Consider the following 21,652-nt stretch of genomic DNA (forward strand, 5'->3'; position numbering starts at 1 on the left):
TTTTCACCAAGTTCTTCGGTTTCCTCTTCGATAACACGTGCTGGTATTATCTTGCATTTGCTTCTCTCTATCCCTTACTCTTTGCTTTTAATTACTGTTGTGTTGTGACTAAATTATGGCTTAGAGTAATTTGCATCTTTGGGTATAGCTTATATTTATCATTCCAGACATATATTGTTTTAGTATAAGCTTGTATTGGTAATTTTATAATTGGGGGTCTAAACATTCGCTAGTATTTTACACACTAAGTGAGCTTTCAGTATTGATCATGAAATTTTGATTACGACAAGTTTTTGTTGAGCATGAGCTTTTGGTTATGGAAATATCTTTGTTGTGTATGTGATGTTGGATATGTGATTTTGGTCCTGGGAATTTTTTGGACATGTGATTTTGGTCATGGTGAATTTTTTGTTGGCATGGGATTTTTTTGACATCTTGATGATGGGTCAAACTTTGTTTTGCAAAATCTCAAAAGCTGAGGTAGCCTTCAAATGCTGAAAGGCAAATGGGAAATATTGTCTCCAGATATCAGGAACATTATTAATGATGCGGGATTCGAAACTTTTTTTAAGGCTCTATTGAATCAGGAAAGTCATGAGTACAAGGATCTCCAGTTGCTCCTTGCTTTGTCAGAACAGTTTTGGGATATTACATGTACTTTCCATTTTCCAAGCACTGGCAAAGTGATGTTTACACCTTACGACTTTTTTGTCATCACCGACTTGAGATTGGATGGTGAAAGAATCAAGGTCAATGATTTCCTTACTCCAAAGGAAATTAAGAGACTTTTCGGCGTAGTGCCTTCAAAATTGAAGGGTAAAATGTCTCTCTGATGTGGCTTTATGAGAATATGGAGAGTTGTAAAACTGTGGCCATAGGTACACATATGTTCATGCTCCTTTTCATTGGGACTTTCTTGTATCCAGACTTGGGCAGTATTGTGAGTTTGCGCTACCTGCGGAGTTCAAGAGATATTGGCCAGATCAAGAATTATGATTGCGGTGGCATGGCCTACGTGACTCTCTTGCACTTCATGAACTAGCTTTCTCGGCATAGCCTCTTAAGCTTAAGTGGTGCTCCATTTGTTTGGCAGGTGAGGTTTGTAATTTTTGCTATGTGTGGATTTTGTTTTGAAAATTGCTTTGGCTATGTCATAATGATGCGTGTGCTTTTAAAAAAAAAAAAAAAAAATTATATTTTAGGTTTTGATGTATGAATATTTTGGGGTTGGTCCTCAAGTTCAGGAGGAGGTTGATGGTATCTATCCTAGATTTCTCTATTGGTTGCCCAAATACCATCTGTCAATGCCCTCCAAGCGTTCTTTGGAAGTTTGGCATATGTTGATTGACAATTTAACTATTGCTAATGTGAGTTTTTTTTTTTTTTTGGGTTGAATTTTGTGCTTAAGGGTTTTTGTGGTTTGGTTGTGGTTTGGCCTTATTTTCATTCTAGGTTCTTTGTGATTTTCAGATGCCTTTGAATCCTTGGGTAGGATGTGAGGAGTATACTAGTGTGAATGGGCTTTGGAACTGAGTGGTCGCCAGGTGTTGTTTGAGTGTGGCCATGGGAAGTATTGGTATCTTGGTGATCGGGTGTTGGCTCAGGTGCAACATGTATATCCTTCTACAAAAATTCTAGTTCCTCCTTGTTCCTCCATTTGGTTGGCTGATCTTCTAGCTAATAAAGAGATTGCTCGTGCTCAAATTGGTTATGTTGTTTCAGGGACCTCAGGAAATTATCTGGATTTTATTCAAACTCAATTGCAAGGTTGTTTGGTCAGCATTCCTGTTGCCTCGATATCACTCTTTCTTTTTGAAGTTGAGTTGCATTTCACCTTGTATGCTCCTTTCTCATATTTCCTCCTTATGACAATGTTTGCATGTTGAATTCTCTAGCTTCACCTTCTAAAGAAGAGGAGGAGGAAGAAGAGAATTCCCTTCCTCATCATGCTAGCGGCTTTTCTAGCTCTTTCATAGAGACTTATCCTCACTTTTCTGTATGGCAATATGAAGTGATGAATCCCGATGGAACGTCCAGCTCTATGACTTTAGATAGGCCAGAGTACACCCCGAACATCCCTCGGCCCGACCCAATGTGTTCTTGAATTTTTAGTTCTTTGTCCTCATTTCTTCTTGGCTCATTGAATTGCTCATGGTCCGGTAAATTTTTTCTTCAAGTCGATGTTAATCTTGTGGAAGAAAGCACACAGATGATCGGAATTTTACAATTGGTAGCACACACTCAATCTTCTCGTTACATGGTCAATGAAGCGAGCTAGGTATCAGATGATGCTATCTGAGTGTCCTTGCTTGGACATTTCCCATAATCGATCTAACACTTGAATTTTCTGACTTTTCAGGTGAGTTGAATGGCAATGATTGATTCCACTAGAAGATCTTTGGAGGAAATGATCAGAAATCTTGAGATTGAGAACCGGCAAAAAGAATCTCGATTCTGTGCAAGTCAAGAAGGAAACATTGAAGGTGGTTCCTCAAGGGGTGGGTTGAGGAGGTCTTCGTGTAAGCAAACCTGACGTCACATGATGTTTGATTTGAGTTTTTAACTTTTCCTGCAAAAACAACAAGTGTTTCTTAGACAAACTTGTATTAATCTTAGCTTTTAGCTCTTTGTCCTTTGAATTGCTTTTGATCTTTTGGGAACTCTAAAAGAGACAAGTTTAGAATTCACTTGATGAGGTCTTGTAGTACCAATTTAAACTTATCTTGACCAATTCTGATGGAATTTGTGCTTACTTGAATGAGACGGAAAGGAATGCCCCTAGTTTAGAAATGAATGCATGGCTTTTGGAAATCTTAATTTTTTTTATGTTTTTTTTTCATGAAAGGATGATGATGATGGTCCCTTTTTTTTTTTTTGAAAATGAATGAGGCATGGTCGAATGCCCCTAGTTTGGGACATGAATTCATGGTTTTGACAAAAGCAAAACCCATTTAGCTGTCTTCACATCTTGTACAGGCTTTTCCATAAGATATTTCAATGGGTCCATTCTTGCAATCAACAAGACCTTGTAAGCAAGCTTATAATGTCTGATGTAGCAAATTGCATTCTCTTTTCTAGTCTTTTCAAGGTATTGAGCAAGCAAAGCCCCCATTGCTGTATCCGTAGTTGTGAGATACAACAATAACGACTTTTCAGGTACTTGATGAGAATGCAAATTTTCATATTTTTCTTCCTTAATGTTTAGTCTTTTATATTTATTTGGTGCCTAAATGTAATCATTATTCTTATATTTTGATTTAGGATGCAAATGGAGGCATTAAGTGCAAAACGTAGCTAATTGGGTGATTCTAGACAGCTTTGACATCGCTTCGTAATCTAGGCATAACTATCTCATCGAAGCTTCGATTAAGATGATTCAAGATGATATGGAACGCCAAACACACATTAGAAAAGCATGAGGAGGTGGCCCACCATGGCGTAGGCCAGCCCATATAATAGAGTGCCATTTGGCACTCTAAAAGTGCCGAACGGCACTTCTCAAGTGCCGAATGGTACTCAGCTCCACCGATGCTCATTTGCATTGTTTTGCATTTTTAAGCACTTTTTAGGTCCCTTTTTTACCCTATTTAATACTTGAAAAGATTTTTTTTTGGTTAAACTGGGGCATTCAGACATGCTTTACCCATTTGTTTTCTAAAAAAAAATCATCACTTGCATCACTACTTTCAAAAGAAGAAGAGAGAAAATGGACCAAATTAAGATTTTTCAAAACCATGAATTCATGTCCCAAACTAGGGGCATTCGACCATGCCTCATTCATTTTCAAAAAAAAAAAAAAAGGGGGACCATCATCATCATCCTTTCATGAAAAAAAAACATAAAAAAAAAAAAAAAAAATTTAAGATTTCCAAAAGCCATGCATTCATTTCTAAACTAGGGGCATTCCTTTCCGTCTCATTCAAGTAAGCACAAATTCCAACAGAATTGGTCAAGATAAGTTTAAATTGGTACTACAAGACCTCATCAAGTGAATTCTAAACTTGTCTCTTTTAAAGTTCCCAAAAGATCAAAAGCAATTCAAAGGACAAAGAGCTAAAAGCTAAGATTAATACAAGTTTGTCTAAGAAACACTTGTTATTTTTGCAGGAAAAGTTAAAAACTCAAATCAAACATCATGTGACTTCAGGTTTGCTTACACGAAGACCTCCTCAACCCACCCCTTGAGGAGCCACCTTCAATGTTTCCTTCTTGACTTGCACAGAATCGAGATTCTTTTTGCCGGTTCTCAATCTCAAGATTTCTGATCATTTCCTCCAAAGATCTTCTAGTGGAATCAATCATTGCCATTCAACTCACCTGAAAAGTCAGAAAATTCAAGTGTTAGATCGATTATGGGAAATGTCCAAGCAAGGACACTCAGATAGCATCATCTTATACCTAGCTCGCTTCATTGACCACGTAACGAGAAGATTGAGTGTGTGCTACCAATTGTAAAATTCCAATCATCTGTGTGCTTTCTTCCACAAGATTAACATCGACTTGAAGAAAAAATTTACCGGACCATGAGCAATTCAATGAGCCAAGAAGAAATGAGGACAAAGAACTAAAAATTCAAGAACACATCGGATCGGGCCTAGGGATGTTCGGGGTGTACTCTGGCCTATCTAAAGTCATGGAGCTGCACGTTCCATCGGGATTCATCACTTCATATTGCCATACAGAAAAGTGAGGATAAGTCTCTATGAAAGAGCTAGAAAAGCCGCTAGCATGATGAGGAAGGGGATTCTCTTCTTCGTCCTCCTCTTCTTTAGAAGGTGAAGCTAGAGAATTCAACATGCAAACATTGTCATAAGGAGGAAATATGAGAAAGGAGCATACAAGGTGAAATGCAACTCAACTTCAAAAAGAAAGAGAGATATCGAGGCAACAGGAATGCCGACCAAACAACCTTGCAATTGAGTTTGAATAAAATCTAGATAATTTCCTGAGGTCCCTGAAACAACATAACCAATTCGAGCACGAGCAATCTCTTCATTAGCTAGAAGATCAGCCAACCAAATGGAGGAACAAGGAGGAACTAGAATTTTTGTAGAAGGATATACATGTTGCACCTGAGCCAACACCCGATCACCAAGATACCAATACCTCTCATGGCCACACTCAAACAACACCTGGCGACCACTCAGTTCCAAAGCCCATTCACACTAGTATACTCCTCACATCCTACCTAAGGATTCAAAGACATCTGAAAATCACAAAGAACCTAGAATGAAAATAAGGCCAAACCACAACCAAACCACAAAAACCCTTAAACACAAAATTCAACCCAAAAAAAAAAAAAAAAAAAAAACTCACATTAGCAATAGTTAAATTGTCAATCAACATATGCCAAACTTCCAAAGAACGCTTGGAGGGCATTGACAGATGGTATTTGGGCAACCAATAGAGAAATCTAGGATAGATACCATCAACCTCCTCCTGAACTTGAGGACCAACCCCAAAATATTCATACATCAAAACCTAAAATATAATTAAAAAAAAAAAAAAAAAGCACACACATCATTATGACATAGCCAAAGCAATTTTCAAAACAAAATCCACACATAGCAAAAATTACAAACCTCACCTGCCAAACAAATGGAGCACCACTTAAGCTTAAGAGGCTATGCCGAGAAAGCTAGTTCATGAAGTGCAAGAGAGTCACGTAGGCCATGCCACCGCAATCATAATTCTTGATTTGGCCAATATCTCTTGAACTCCGCAGGTAGCGCAAACTCACAGTACTGCCCAAGTCTGGATACAAGAAAGTCCCAATGAAAAGGAGCATGAACATATGTGTACCTATGGCCATAGTTTTACAACTCTCCATATTCTCATAAAGCCACATCAGAGAGACATTTTACCCTTCAATTTTGAAGGCACTATGCCTAAAAGTCTCTTAATTTCCTTCGGAGTAAGGAAATCATTGACCTTGATTCTTTCACCATCCAATCTCAAGTCGGTGATGACAAAAAAGTCGTAAGGTGTAAACATCACTTTGCCAGTGCTTGGAAAATGGAAAGTACATGTAATGTCCCAAAACTGTTTTGACAAAGCAAGGAGCAACTGGAGATCCTTGTACTCATGACTTTCCTGATTCAATAGAGCCTTAAAAAAAGTTTCGAATCCCGCATCATTAATAATGTTCCTGATATCTGGAGACAATATTTCCCATGTGCCTTTCAGCATTTGAAGGCTACCTCAGCTTTTGAGATTTTGCAAAACAAAGTTTGCCCCATCATCAAGATGTCAAAAGAATCCCATGCCAACAAAAAATTCACCATGACCAAAATCACATGTCCAAAAAATTCCCATGACCAAAATCACATATCCAACATCACATACACAACAAAGATATTTCCATAACCAAAAGCTCATGCTCAACAAAAGCTTGCCGTAATCAAAATTTCATGATCAATACTGAAAGCTCACTTAGTGTGTAAAATACTAGCGAATGTTTAGACCCCCAATTATAAAATTACCAATACAAGCTTATACTCAAACAATATATGTCTGGAATGATAAATATAAGCTATACCCAAAGATGCAAATTACTCTAAGCCATAATTTAGTCACAACACAACAGTAATTAAAAGCAAAGAGTAAGGGATAGAGAGAAGCAAATGCAAGATAATACCGGCACGTGTTATCGAAGAGGAAACCGAAGAACTTGGTGAAAAACGTCTCCGCCACCCTCAAAATGGTAAAATGATCCACTAGAAAATTAGTTGGTATACATGAATAGTAATATCCTCTAAGCCTAATCTACCCAATGCACCTAGGCCTTCCAAGCTTCTTACTCCACCAGGGTTACGCCTAACCTTGTCTTCTCTAGTTTACCGAATCCCGCAATAAGCTCCATATTGCATCCTCCATCCTTGGCATCTTCCAATGCTTCCCAAGCTCCAAAAACACTCTCAACACTTTGAATGGGTGTGGATAGTGTTTGGGTACAAATCTCCTCTCAATGGGTATAACAATGGGAGAGGGAAGGAGAAGAGACTACAAATATTTCTCTTTAAGAATGAGTAGCTCTCTCTCTAATAAGGTGGGTGTGTTGTAGAAACCTCTCTTATGGTTTTTCTCTCAATAGGCTCCTTACAATTTTTGTGGGTAATGAAGGTATATATAGTATGAGTGAAGGGCAAATAAGTCACACTAAAAAATCCTCTAACCAGTGAAATTCGCGAGTCACTCATGGGTTGCCTGAGTAGCAAAATCCAGCTAGCACTTGACTCTTCAACTTTTGGCATGTGCTTCTCATGTGACTTTTAGCTGTCTTGATCAAATCTCCACCACTTAATGTTAAACCCATTACAAATAAATCCCACAAAAATATAAGGAAATAAATTTATGTAATTATAACACTTTTTATCATGGAATAAGCCAATGCAAATGTTATGAGAAAAATCATAACTTAACAAAAAAAAAAAAAAATGCCACCACAAAATTTTGCCACGTTCATGAAATAAAATTTACACATGCCAACAAAATTTTCCATGCGCCTCATGAATTTATTCAACCAAGCCCATACAAAAAATTTTTCACAACTTCAATGCCCCCAAAATCCAAGCCAAAATTCATTCAATAACATCACATATTGCCAACATTGCCAAAATTCCATGAGCCACCAACATTGTTCAAGATTGCACCATGTCAAAAAAAAATAATAATAATAAAAAAAAAAAATTCAAAATGTTCCCAAAGCCAAGATTACAACATGGTCAATCCTACAATGCCCCAAATTTCAACAAAAGCACACAACAATAAAATGACAATGTCTTAACATCAAACTCTCAATGAAGCATGAAAATAACAAATTTCCCAACAAAAAAAAAAAAAAAACTCACCTTCAAGTCCAAGTGGGAATGTGGAGCATGGGTTTTGGGGTCTTGAAGGAGGCCCTCTTCATCATTCCATTCAAGTGATGGATGGTATTTTTTCCCATGAAAAGTAAGGAAAGAAGGTCTTTTGGAAGATGACGCCATTGTAGTGCAAAGAGAAGGGAAGTTTGGAAATGGGTTTCACAAAATGGGTATGAAGCAAAAATGGCCAAAAACACAAGGATTTGAAAAGATATTGAGGGAGATGAGTGAAGGGAAGTGGACAATCTTAGGAAAATGTTTTCTAAGAGAAGAAATGGTGTAGTGAAGGAGAAAATTCAAGTGGAAGAAGGAGGTAAATAGTGACAATGGTGGAAGAAAGATGAAATAAGAAAGAAAAGCAAAGAAAAAAGAAGGAAAAAATAGAGGAGGGGCCAAAATTCGGCCCTCCCTTGCTTAAAATCCTAAGTTGCTGAGTCAACTCAAGTTTGACTAAGTTGACTCAGTCAACTCCCAAAAATAAAAAATAAAAAATTCTTTTTTATTCTTTCCTTCTTTTAAGGAAAAGATCACGAAGGATGAGTGATTATTTATTTATTTATTTATTTATTTTGGGATATCAATTGACATTGAAAAAATTCTTGGAAAGGATCAAGGACAAAGATACAATTTTTCTTAAAGGGAAAAAAATTTCAACTCTCAATTCCAAATTTCAAATTCTCAATTCCCAGTTTCAACTCTCAATTTCAAATTTCAATTTTAAATTTCAAACTCTCAATTCCAATTGTCCAATTTTCAATTTCAAGTCCCAAGTTCCAAATTCCAAGTTTCAAATTCCAAATTCCAAATTCCAAGTTTGAAGTTTCAAAGATAAATCTTTTGAAAAATTTCAAATCAAGAAAGAACAGATGAAATCATGCATCTCAAAAAACAGTGGGATAATCAAGCCCTCATCATTTAAACTCTAAACCCAAATTTTGACATTTTGTAGGCAACAGTTCAAGATCGAAGTAAAGAAGCCCTTTAATCAACACTTCAACAGCAAGATCAAAGTAGAGAAGCTCTTTGAGTGACACTTCACAGCAAGATCAAAGTAGATGATAGGCCAAGAATGTATTGACCTCTTTGGGTAAATTAATCAATTAATTATCCAAGTGAATTAATTAGATTTAATTACATGCAATAAGCGTGGTAGCATAAACAAATCACCAAGTAAGTTAAATGCAGCAAAAAATAAATTTGACACAGGTGATTTGTTTACGAATGGGGAAAACCACCAAGGCAAAACCCCACCAGGTGAATTCAAGGTCACCACTCCTGAGAATCTTTTGTTATCAAAACAAGTGGTTACAAGTAAAAGGAATCCTAGTACCTAATACCAACCTAAAATTGAACGTTTACCCCAATACCCAATTGGACTTGTAATGTAGCGGCAATCTCTCATTTCAATTCATGGCTCCCAATACGTGACTAACCAATGATGCATGGATCCCAGTATGTGACTAACACACCAACTTGAGGAAGATGTTGGCTGCAAAGTTCTTTAGTTCATCCAACAATAAAGATCAAGAAGCTCATTGGTTACAATACCCTTGGCGCAAAGACTTAGTAGCTTCTAGAGAGAATATGATGAATTAGGGCAAATTGTCTCTAGTCACAATATACATGTATAATTACTTTGCATTAAGTTGCATCATCTGTGATGACCTTTAAAATAATTCTTATATGTGTCTAGGGTTGTGAAAAAAAAACCCTACCCAAATACTCATGAATATGCGTGAAATTAGATCTAGAAATTCTAATTTCGTAATTATCGACAGATATAGTTTTTGTCGAGCTTCAACATTAATCTTCAATAGATATGGTTCTGTCGAGACATCTGCCGATATTTAATAAACAACACTTCTTCACTCGTTTCTTCGACAAACTTGCATGGCTTCAATACTAAACTTGAACACTCATTTCTTGAAGTATTAAACCCATCCTAGATTTACTCAATTATAAGTAAAGAGTGTTTTATCGAAGGATTAGCCAATTTACATCACATATGTTTCTAACAATTCGCACATATGTCCTAACAGTAGAGAAGCCCTTTGATTGACATTTCAATAGCAAGATCAAAGTAGAGAAGCCCTTTGATCGAAACTTCAACAACAAGATCAAAGTAAAGAAGCCTTTTGATCGATATTTCAATGGTTCAGGTCCTGAGGTAGAGAAGCCCCTTGGTCACCTTTCATCAAGATTGAGGTAGAAAAGCCCCTTGGTTGTCACAGTCGGGTTCCAAGGTAGAGAAACCCCTTGGTTACCTTTCATCAAAGATCGAGGTAGAGAAGCCCATTGGTTGCCACAGCTCCGGTTCCAAGGTAGAGAACCTTTTGGTCGCCACAGCTCCGATTTCAAGGTAGAGAAGCCCCTTCGTTACCTTTCATCAAGATCAAGGTAGAGAAGTCCCTTGGTCATCACAGCTTCGATTCCAAGGTAGAGAAGCCCCTTGGATAACTTTTGATGAGTCAGAAATTTATAATCGTCATTGATCTGAGATCGTCATTAACCAAGAGAAGACATTATGCATTTATTATGCTCATTGATGACAAGTTACCACAGCTCTGGTTCCAAGGTAGAGAACCCCTTGGTCGCCACAGCTCTGGTTCCAAGGTAAAGAAGCCCCTGGATTACCTTTCATCCAGATCGAGGTAGAAAGCCCCTTGATCGTTATAGCTCCAATTCGAAGGTAGCGAAGCCCTTTGGATAACTTTTGATGAGTCATAAATTTATAATCATCATTAATTTGAGATTGTCATTAACCAAGAGAAGATATTACGTATTTATTACTCTCATTGATGACAAAGAGTAAAGGATAGAGCAATGGTCACAGAGCGAGCTATGAACTTCAGACAAAGATTTTGTAACGCACTAGTCGTTGTGCATAAATACAACAATTCATTGCCCATTAATGAGGCACGCAACTATAAAAAGAAAAGGCAACAGAAGTTAAAGGTACACACAAATACTCTACGAAAATCACTCTCTAGTCAATTCTCTCTAAACTCTTTCTCCCTTACTGACTTAAGCATCATAGGCAGTTTGGCTAACACCACAGTGGCTTGTTACTCTTCCACCCAATTCTTTTTGCAGGTTTTCCTCCAATAGAGACGACCCCAATCAGAGCTTCATCCATCCATTACAATGAGGAGTTCAACTGCTGATTTTTTGCATCATCACTTTGGCACCATCTGTAGGGAACGTAATCATTCAAGCCATCTTTCCAATGACAAAAAGAGTTCCTCAAAGTACGAGATGGAGCCAAAAATTGTACAATAGCTAGAAGTTGTGCAGTAGCAACAAATCCAGGCCCTCCTAGCTAATGTGGAAAAGCTGACTCACCAGAATGAAGAGCTATGAAAGACAGTGGAATCTTAGAACGTAGAATGTCGGGGAACAAGTGAAAACCAAAATGAAGAAAAGTCAAACTCCCAAGCCAATAGGCAAGAAAGGATCTCAAGAGAAGATTCCTCTAGGATGGTAAATAAGCTTTGCAACATGAGAAAGGAGATGGATGAATTAAGAAGTGCCCTGAAGGATAAAGGCAGGGAGAATTTGGGTGGGATGATCTGAAAGACGGACTCACTATTCTCCATCGAAGTACTGAGCCATCCCCTCCCATCAAAATTCCATCTCCTACAGCTGGAATCATATGACGGTTCCAAGGACCCCTTGGATCACATTGAATCATTCAAGACATTGATGTTGTTGTAGATGACCCTAGATAAGGTGATGTGCAGGGCATTCCCAACAACACTAAAAGGAGCAGCTAGAGTAGGGTTCAACAAGATACACCCAGGATCTATTGCAAACTTTGAACAATTCAGCAAGGGTTTTGTTCGTCATTTCATTGGGGGGCAAAGACATAAAAAGCCAACCTGTCATCTTCTCAACATTCAATAGGCGAAAGGAGAATCAATAAGACAGTACGTGACTTGATTCAATAAGGAGCTACTACAGGTAGACGGAGCTAAATATTAAGTCATCCAAACAACTTACCAAACAGTGTTGCTACCCGAGGATTTTTTCTTCTTAATCACCATAAGCCCACCAAAAACGGTCATGGAATTGCTTCAAAAATCTTAGAAGTACATGAATATAGAAGATGTGGTGCTTGTAAAAGAAATGAAAGGAAAAAGGAAGAGAGACAAAGAAACAAGCAGTAATTGCGATAAGAAGAAGAAAACACGAAGTATTAGGCAGATCACAAGAAAGAAGAAGGAATTCCAGATAGGAGGCCAAATTTCACTAACTTTACTTCTATAATAATTCCAACTAAGCAATTCATGATGCAAATATGGGACGATCATTCCCTACAATGGCAAAAGCCGATTAGTACTCCAGCAGAAAGAAGAGACAAGAACATGTACTGTAGACTTCACCTAGACCACGGGCATCGCACCGACGAGTGTGGACATTTGAAAGACCAAGTGGAGACTTTAATCTGACAAGGGAAGTTACAGAAGTATGTCAAGAAAACAAAGCCCTACAGATACCAACAGAAAGATAATAAAGATAGAAATCAAGAAGCAGGAGATAGCAAACTGCCTGTAGGAGAGATAAAGACAATATTGGGAGGATTAACGATAGGCGGAACGCTGAAGTCCCTGAAAAAAGCCCATGAAAGAGAAATAAATAGTGTCCATTCATGGCTCCCTCCAGTGAAGATGCCAAGGAATGATGAACCTGATATCGTTTTCTCAAAGAGAGATGGTCGTGACATTAGCAACCCCATGACGATTCACTAGTAATCATGCTTAGAGTAGAAGAATTTAACATCCACCGGGTGTTCATTGACAACGGAAGCTCAATAGATATCATATACTTACCTGCGTTTTAGTAGATGAAACTAGGTAAGAAAAGGATCATTGTCACTTTAATCGTCCCTAGGGGCATCGTCACTTTAATTGTAATTGCAGGCATTTACCCAGCACAGGTCACTAAAGAAATTGATTTCCTTATAGTTAACTGCCCTTCAACATACAACATCATCTTAGGAAGACCTCCACTCAATGGGCTAAGAGCAGTGACGTTAACATATTACTTAAAGGTGAAATTTCCAAGAGCCAATGGGGTAGGAGAAATCAAAGGAGATCAAGTTCTGGTAAGAGAGTGCTACCAAGCTGCCTTAGCATTTGGGGAGAACTACACATGGGTGATCAATGAACCAGAGCCCATCCCCGAACTGTTAGAAACACCACAGGAAGTTGAGATCGTCCCTGGAGATTCAACAAAGGGGTTGAAGATAGGATCAGCATTCCCAACTTTGGAAAAAGAGAAGATGGTTTCCTTCTTGAGAGCAAACTAAGATGTTTTTGCTTGGAAACATGACGATATGCCTGAAATTGATAGGAAGATCATACAGCATCGTCTCAAAATCAACCTAGAATGCAAACCTATACAGCAGAAAAGGAGAATATTTGCACCAAAGCGTAACAATGCAGTAACTAAAGAAGTTGAAAGCTACTAGAAGCTGGTTTCATCACGAAATTCTTCTACCCAGATTGGCTAGCAAACGTGGTAATGGTAAAAAAGAGAAATGGAGGATGTGCATTGATTTCATAGACTTAAACAAAGCCTGCCCAAAGGATAGCTTCACCTTGCAAAGGATTGATCAATTGGTAGACTCAATTGTTGGACACAAGCTCTTATGTTTCATGGACACATTTTCTAGATACAACCAGATCCTCATGGACAAAGAAGATCAAGAGAAGACCTCGTTCATCACCATCCAAGGGTTGTACTACTACAAAGTTATGCCCTTTGGATTGAAGAACGCATGAGCCACATACCAAAGATTGGCGAACCGCCTGTTCTCTCGCCAAATTGGAAGGAATGTGGAAGTATATGTAAACGATATGCTGGTAAAAAGCAAGGTCGAAGCCAACCACTTGGACGATCTGAAATAAACCTTCAGCACACTACGTAATTACAATATGAAACTAAACCCTACAAAGTGTGTTTTTGTTGTTGCTTCATGATAGGCCAAGAATGTATTAACCCTTTTTGATAAATTAATTAATTAATTAGTCAAGTTTATTAATTAATCAAATTAACATGCAATGTACGTGGCGGCACATATAAATCACCAATTAACTAAAGTATGCAACGGAAAATAAATTGACACGATGATTTGTTTATGAATGGGGAAAACTTATACGGTAAAAACCCTACCAGGTGATTTTAAGATTACCATTCCTGAGAATCCACTATTATTAAAACCAGCGGTTACAAGTAAAGGAATCCTAGTGCCTTATACCAACCTACAATTGAACCCTTACCCCAATACCTAATTGGACTTGTTCTATAGTGACAATCTCTCATTTCAATGCACGGTTCCCAGTACGTGACTAACCAATTGCATGGATCCCAATACGCGACTTGATCACCAACTTAAGAAGGATGTTGGCTCCAAAGTTCTTCAATTCATCACATGATGAAGATCATGAAGTTGCTTGCTCATAAAACCCTACGATGTAAAAACACAGCAGCTTCTTCAAGAGAAAGAAGAACTAGGGCAAACTAAGTTTTCAGTCACACTTTTTTCACACTTGTGGAATTGTGCTCTTATGCAACTTCTGTAACATTTTATGGCCCTCAAAATAACCCTTATATATGTTTAGGGTTGTGAGAAAAGAAAGCCCAAATATATACCCACGAATTGGATTGAAATCAGCTCTGAAAAACTGAATTTCATAAACCTCGATAGATAGCCATCTATCGAGCTAACTGTCGAGCCACGGGCTTCAGCAGTTTTTATACACTTAAACTTGAAACCTTATTTCTTGAAACATTAAACACATCCTAGATCTGCCCAATTACAAGTAAAGTGCATTTTGTCAAAGGATTAGCCAATTACATAAAATATTGACACATTTTCCTAATATCAAATCACATATGTCCTAACACTTCAGGGAAATTCTTGGGATTCCTGGTGTCCCAATGAGGCATAGAGGCAAACATAGACAAAGTAAAGGCAATAGTGTTTTACACACTAAATGAATGATGTACCTCAAAGGTGATAGTTCCCATCAAACAGTTATAATTGTGTGTAAGTGTATTAGATATTCTCATATCTTAAATCGTCATAATATGAGAAACTTGTGCACACTTGTTATGTTTTCACTCACAACACACATACTCTTTACTACTCTTGAAATATGTGCAGGTACAATGTGATTTAGCCATCATAAGGGATACATGCGTTAATTTATACTTGCTAAATTGTCTTAACTTGTTTTTGAAATATAAAATTGGTTAGACTTGTTCAGTGTGTTTGTGGATCTAGGAATGCTTTGCATCTAGAGTTGAGGTGTGGTTTAAGTGCTTAACATGTTGCTTGGATGCTTGTTTGAGTAGCCATCTTGTTGCTTTCTCATCTTATGTGTTTTTCCCCCTTGAAAAACCTCATTTCTGCATCCTCGATAGCTTCTCAATAGAATCTCGATAGATACCTCTTCTATCGAGATTTCTGGGTTTGACCTCGATAGCTTCTCAATAGATAGGTCAATCCATGGAGCCAAAATCTTGTGCTCTCTGTTTGCTCGACACATCCTTGACAGATTCTCGATCCATCAAGGTTTCTGGGCTTCACGTCGATAGATTCCTTGATCTGTTGAGACCCTCTTGCATGCAATGTTTTTCACATGTTTTGCATCTTTCTATTATCTTGTCATCCATAGCATCTTGTTTTATTACATTCATGCATTTATATGGATTCCTTGTGCCCCCGATCATCTTAGAAATACATGCATTTGTAAGGGGGAGTTGTGTTTCATCTTGTTAGGGGGAGTGTTTACCTCCAAGTTGTTTTAAGAGCTTCTTTTAGCTTCTTGTACATTGGTCTTGTGACCATTTTTACATATATTGTGCTTATCTTTGATATATATATATATGATGATGTATGTTTTTTCTCACCTATCTATTCATGTGTTGTTTCTTTACTCTCTTTATACACATGTTTCTTTATATATGCAATCTTTATTTTTTTTTCACACATGATGACTTGATGAGTTTTGTTTAAGTGTTTCAGAAAGATAGGTTGTGAAAGTCTACCATGCCATGAACTCTCTTCATGCAAAGTTTTTCAAGAGTTTATGTTAGGGTTAGAATTATCTTGTATTTCAACAAATGGTTATGAGTTTAGTGATTTAAGACTTCTCTCATGATTCATTTGTTTGTTGTGGTTTTGTCACGGATTGCCAAAAGGGGAGATTATTAGGGACATATTTATGTAATTAGCTAATCCTTTAACAAAATGCACTTTACTTGTAATTGAGTAGATTTAAGATGGATTTAGTACTTCAAGAAAGAAAAGTTCAAGTCAAGTATTAAAGCCATGAATATTTGACCAAGAAACAAGTGAAGAAAAGCTATTCATTAAAACTCGACAGATACCTTGACAGAAATAGTATCTATCGAGATTTATGAAATCAGAATTTCTAGATATGATTTTCGGCTCATGCTGACATGTATGTGTAGGGTTTCTTTTCTCACAACCCTAGACATATATAAGGCTTATTTTAAACGCTGCTACACATAGAGAACACATGCAGAAAGTGACCTAGTGCCTTATTCTCTCTTCAAGAAGTTACTGCATCTTTTGTCCCTTATGGTTTTGTAACTAAGTACTTCTTGATCTTCATTGTTAATGAAGTGAAGAACTTTGCAACCAACAACATCTTTAAGTTGCTGGAGTTAGTCACGTACTGGAATCTATGCAAAAGTGTGGCGTTCATATATTAAAGAGTTCAAAGGTTCTGAAGCAGTAGAAGGTTTTTGTTGTAAGTTCATCTACAGGGATTGTAGAGCCTAGGGACAAAAGTTTTTTTACTAGATCTCAAACTTCTCTTTACTATAATGAATTGCTTCTCCCTCCTACACGCTATGTATTGCTTGGAATAGAAGCCAGAAAGAAGGAAAAAAAAAGTTATATAGCTTTTCTCCCATCAACATTTTATCTTTTGTACAAAAAGCAAAATTAGGTTTTTATTTAGTCCCCTAAACTTTTGACTTTGACACTATTACACTTTGTGTGTGCTTGATATTAATTATTTTTGCCAGTTTATTTTACTATTTAGCTTATATTTGGTATTATTCATGAGTTTCAATGCACTTTTCGGTACTATTTATGGGTCTCACTATACTATTTCAGCTAACTTTTATCTTTACCTATAGTACTTTCAATAAAAAGTTTTAAGTTTCAGCTAAATAAGCTGTTTCCAAATGGACACTTTGTGTGTTGATATTAATTATTTTTGCTAGATTATTTTACTATTCAGCTTATTTTTGGTATTATCATGGGTTCCAATGCACTTTTTGGTACTATTTATGGGTCTCATTATACTATTTCAGCTAACTTTTATCTTAATCTATAGTACTTTCAGCAAAAAAATTTCAGTTTCAGCTAAATAAGCTGTTTTCAAATGGACACTTTATGTAGATATCTCTATAGCAAAATTAGATTTTTGTTTTAGGCTAGAACAGAACTCATTGATAAATACAAGAAAATATTTCACTTAAAGCTATTGTCTTAGACCTTCAAAATATATAGAGTCAACCATATTACCTGCCCCTTAGGATTTCTTTCCAAATAGCATAATATTTTACAAGAATATAATTAATATCGATGGAATTCATGATAGGACTTGACAAATTTGAAAATGTATCAAACTCTTTTTCACTCAAACCAAACAATTAAAGTTTTAGATTGAAATTCATTCATTAAGAAAAATAAAAAACAAACAAACAAGCAATCCGGAACAAGTACTACAAGCTGGTTTTGCCTAGTTAAGTACGAAGTTCTTTGGTGAAACAAAGGTAAGCAGCTCCTTATCAGTTTCGAACTTATCCATATCTTCCTCTTTCAAGTGAAACCAAACCTCAATTCCATCCCCCGATTTAGTGTCAATGAAACTAACTAAATTCTTGAACGTGAATTTAGATGAGCTAACCCATGCAGGTTTCCCCCACCCAAAATCAACCTCATATAGAGGAAACTTGCACAAGCTAGTGAAGGAAAGCGTAAGCAGCTCCCTTTTAGGAAGCTAGAGGAGTTCTCTTTGAGATATTTCAAGTACAAATCACCTTGTTGGAGCATTTTAACAAAATTCCCATCGATTTTCTTAATCCCTTCTCTTATTGGTTTGATAATGCCATGAAAGCCCTCCTTGATGTCTCTGGATGGTACTGACATTGCAAACCGGCTAATATTACCAAAGTAATCATATGGAAGAGGCGGGTCTGTCTTGGTTCGCAAGTTCACAGCATGAACAATACTGTAGATCTTAGTTGGGTCTGGTTTTGGTTGAGTAGCAGCCATGAAGCGGCTCCATATGAAAGCTGATAAGGCCTCAACGCGAGTTGGACGTGGATATTCAATGCTCTTATCATCGGAACTGTATTTGCCTCTAATTTCTGCTATAGCCGATGCATAAAAGACAAACCTTTTTGTCACAATTTTATCCTTCGTAATCCCAATATTCGGATTGAAGCCAGATAAATCTTGTGGTGGGAATAGCTTGGCAGAATCCATTGGAGGACTCACTATGTTGCCATCACCACGAGCAATAGCAGACCAACTGTTGAGAAACATGATGAGAGATAAGGCATCTATAATTCTGTGGGACATGAGTACACCAATCGCAAGCCCACCACAGTTGAAGAAGGTGACTTGCACCGCTGCGGGTAACTCATTGACTTCATCCAATTCAAATGGTAGAAACTTGTTGAGCTCACCAGGAATTGGATTATCAAGAAATTCAGAAAGTTTGCAATTTGCTTTTGCTTCAACATAGTGGACACCCTCATCGTTGCAATCTACATAAAGATTGTCCTTAACTCGCCCCGCTAGCATGTGAAATCGGGTTAAGGCATCCGATAAAGATTTCTTAATCTGGTCACTTTGTTCTATATTGCTGAGATTTGTTTCACCGTAATTCGGGTAGTAAAAAATCTGTGGCATGAAAACTAGGGGATGAAGTTGATCGAGGAAGGAAAGCTGATAGTGGTGGAGATGTGGAGGTGTTGGAAATGAGGGTTTGATGGTGTCCTGTGAGATAGCTTCGACTTCAAGCTTCATTGCTATAGTAAAAAAAAAAAATGGCTCAACGTGATCAACGAGGTTTAATAAATCAACCAGTCAATCAAAATCCATGTTAAAAATCAAGGATTTATAAAGTGATAAAAACAGATAATTCAGTTAAAAGCAGATCAAACGTAGGTGATCAAAATGACCTGACAATTAGAACAAAATTCAAGAGATGACATTAGAGTAATATCAGAATTAGTAGACAACAACCTTGGAAAGCCTTTCGTTGTTGCTCAGCGTCCTCGGCTGGTGAAGGAACCAATTCTGGTACTTTAAGAGTAGCCATTGCTTTCTCTCTTTTACAGTGCTTTGTGCAATTGAGAAGGCCATGTGTGCTTGGGCCTTTTTATAAAGGAATGAAATGAAGAGTCATTAGGAATATCTTTTGCCAAATTAGGCCAAAAATATTAGATTACTTTTATGTTGTGTAACAAAATTAAATAAACAAAATGAAAAAAAAAATGTATATTTTTGTTTTTGAAAAAAATAAAAAGGAGAAATCTGTGTAACAAATGTTTGTATATGCTACCGTGCCTAAGAGGTAGGGGTGTCAATGTTCGACCCAACCCACGAACACGACACGAACCCGACACGGGTTTTTTCGGGTTAGGGTTGGACCTTAATGGGTTTAGGTCATAAACGGGTCGACCCGAAAGCGACACGATAAGAAACGTGCCATAAGCGGGTCAACCCGCATAACCCACAATAGACACGTTTGACCCGTCAATTTATTTGTATCAACCCGAAATAACTCACTTAACACAATCTATTTAACTCGTATAACAAATAATATTTATTTTATTTTAAATTTGTCAAATACCTTTTATATCTAACATATATTTTAAATTTAAAAAGAAAAGTGAGTAATTACAAAAATTTACAAGGGATATAATTTGAAATTGAAACTTTATAGACCCTAGAGCTACTAATACTTTTTTTTTTTTTTTGGGCATAAAACTTGCACAAATGAAAATGGATGAGCTTGTGGAAGATGTTATGAATTTGGACATCAACAAGGAATCTATGGATGATAATCATGGTTATAGTCAGGATTAGTCTACTGTTTGCTCAAATTCTTTCAATATTGATTCTTAGCATTTGGCGAGTTTCAAGGATATTATATTTTTGTTGAATTATATTATTTTATTTTTATTAAACTTTGTTATTTTGAATTTGGGTTAAAGTGTATGCACTTATTTTGGAGTGTAAAGAACTTATATTCTAGATTAATATTATATTTTTATTGAACTATATTATTTTGAATATGGATTGAAAACTTGAAGTGTATACACTGCTTTTTGGGATATAAAAAAAATTATTTCTAGATGGATGTTATATTTAATATTATGTAGGTTGAAATAGGTTGTGTTACATTTGTTTAACCCACCACGACTCGTTTATTAAGCGTGTCAAATGAGTTGGGTCAGGTCAACCCGCTTTATTAACAGGTCGGGTTAGAGTTGAAGGATCATGACACGATTATTAAATGGGTCGGGTTAGGGTTGAGCCATTTAGTCGAATACCCCTACCTCGACACGACACGCTAACCCAAATTGACACCCCTACTAAGAGGACAAAGAGTCGTTAGGACTTTTTTTGCCAAATTAGGCCAAAAATATTTTGAATTGTCAGCTATATTTTTAAATTTAATTACCTTGATCAACTTTTTTTGGCAACGAATTTTTCTTGACCTATTTTGGCAATGAATTAAAGTGTGAGTGTGATAGGCACTTGTTTATTAGACTTAAATGCCACTTAATAGTAAGCAATATCATCCATATAATTTCAATGGAAGATATTTTCATGAACTCCTCATTGGTCATACCATTAAACAAAGCATTCAAAGCCCTACTTGTTTTCTTCCAACCAACTTCAACAACCAATCATACTTTTTCATCAAGAGCCTACAAAAATGCTTTCATACGAACTTTCCAGTATGCATAGTTAGTACCATCAAACAAAGGAGGAATCAAAAGAGATTGTCCACGATCCATGACAATAGGGGTCAAAGATCACAATCAGGAAATTAATCCAATCAGAGTGTACCTACTTTGATACCACTTGTTAGGAAATTTAGACCCCGGTTGATAGAATTAATAAGTTTTAAAGCCAAGTTGTTAATCAAGTATATTATGAATAATTCTTGTTCAAACAACCAAACATCAATATCATGTCAATATCATGCACAACTAGACATGGCAAAACGAATTAGAATTCGCTGACCCAACCTGACCCGACCTGAAAAATGTCTGACCTAAACCCGAATCTTTTGATCCGAAGCAAAAACGGGTTGACCTGTGACTCGATCCAATTTTTTTGCGGGTCAACCCAACCCAACCCGAATAACCCGTGACCCGACCTTTTAAAAAAATTCTCTAGAAAATATTTAGACTATGTCCTAAATTCTAGGTGCATAAAGCACAAACCATGTGGCCGTAGCCAATAGGTAGTATGTTCACAAACATGAGACAACATATTTATTTGAATATATATATATATATATATATATAAATATTCTACCAATTCTCATTCAATTTGACTAGACACTTCACAGTTCACACTAGTACACTAAGTCACTAACACAATAAATGGCTAAGAGCTTGTAGTTGTAGTCCATAAACCACTAAATGGCTAACACACATGTGACACACCACACACATAGAGACACTGAGACTCTCACATAGTCACACACCTAAGA

General features: G+C 36.9%; 1 pseudogene; it reads right to left on the reverse strand.

The window, feature by feature from the left end:
• Positions 1-17,555: 17,555 nt before the first annotated feature.
• On the reverse strand, positions 17,556-19,300 carry LOC126718285 (stemmadenine O-acetyltransferase-like; annotated as a pseudogene).
• Positions 19,301-21,652: the final 2,352 nt, after the last annotated feature.

Source organism: Quercus robur, chromosome 3 (genome assembly GCF_932294415.1).
Source record: "Quercus robur chromosome 3, dhQueRobu3.1, whole genome shotgun sequence".
In the NCBI taxonomy this organism is placed as follows: domain Eukaryota; kingdom Viridiplantae; phylum Streptophyta; class Magnoliopsida; order Fagales; family Fagaceae; genus Quercus; species Quercus robur.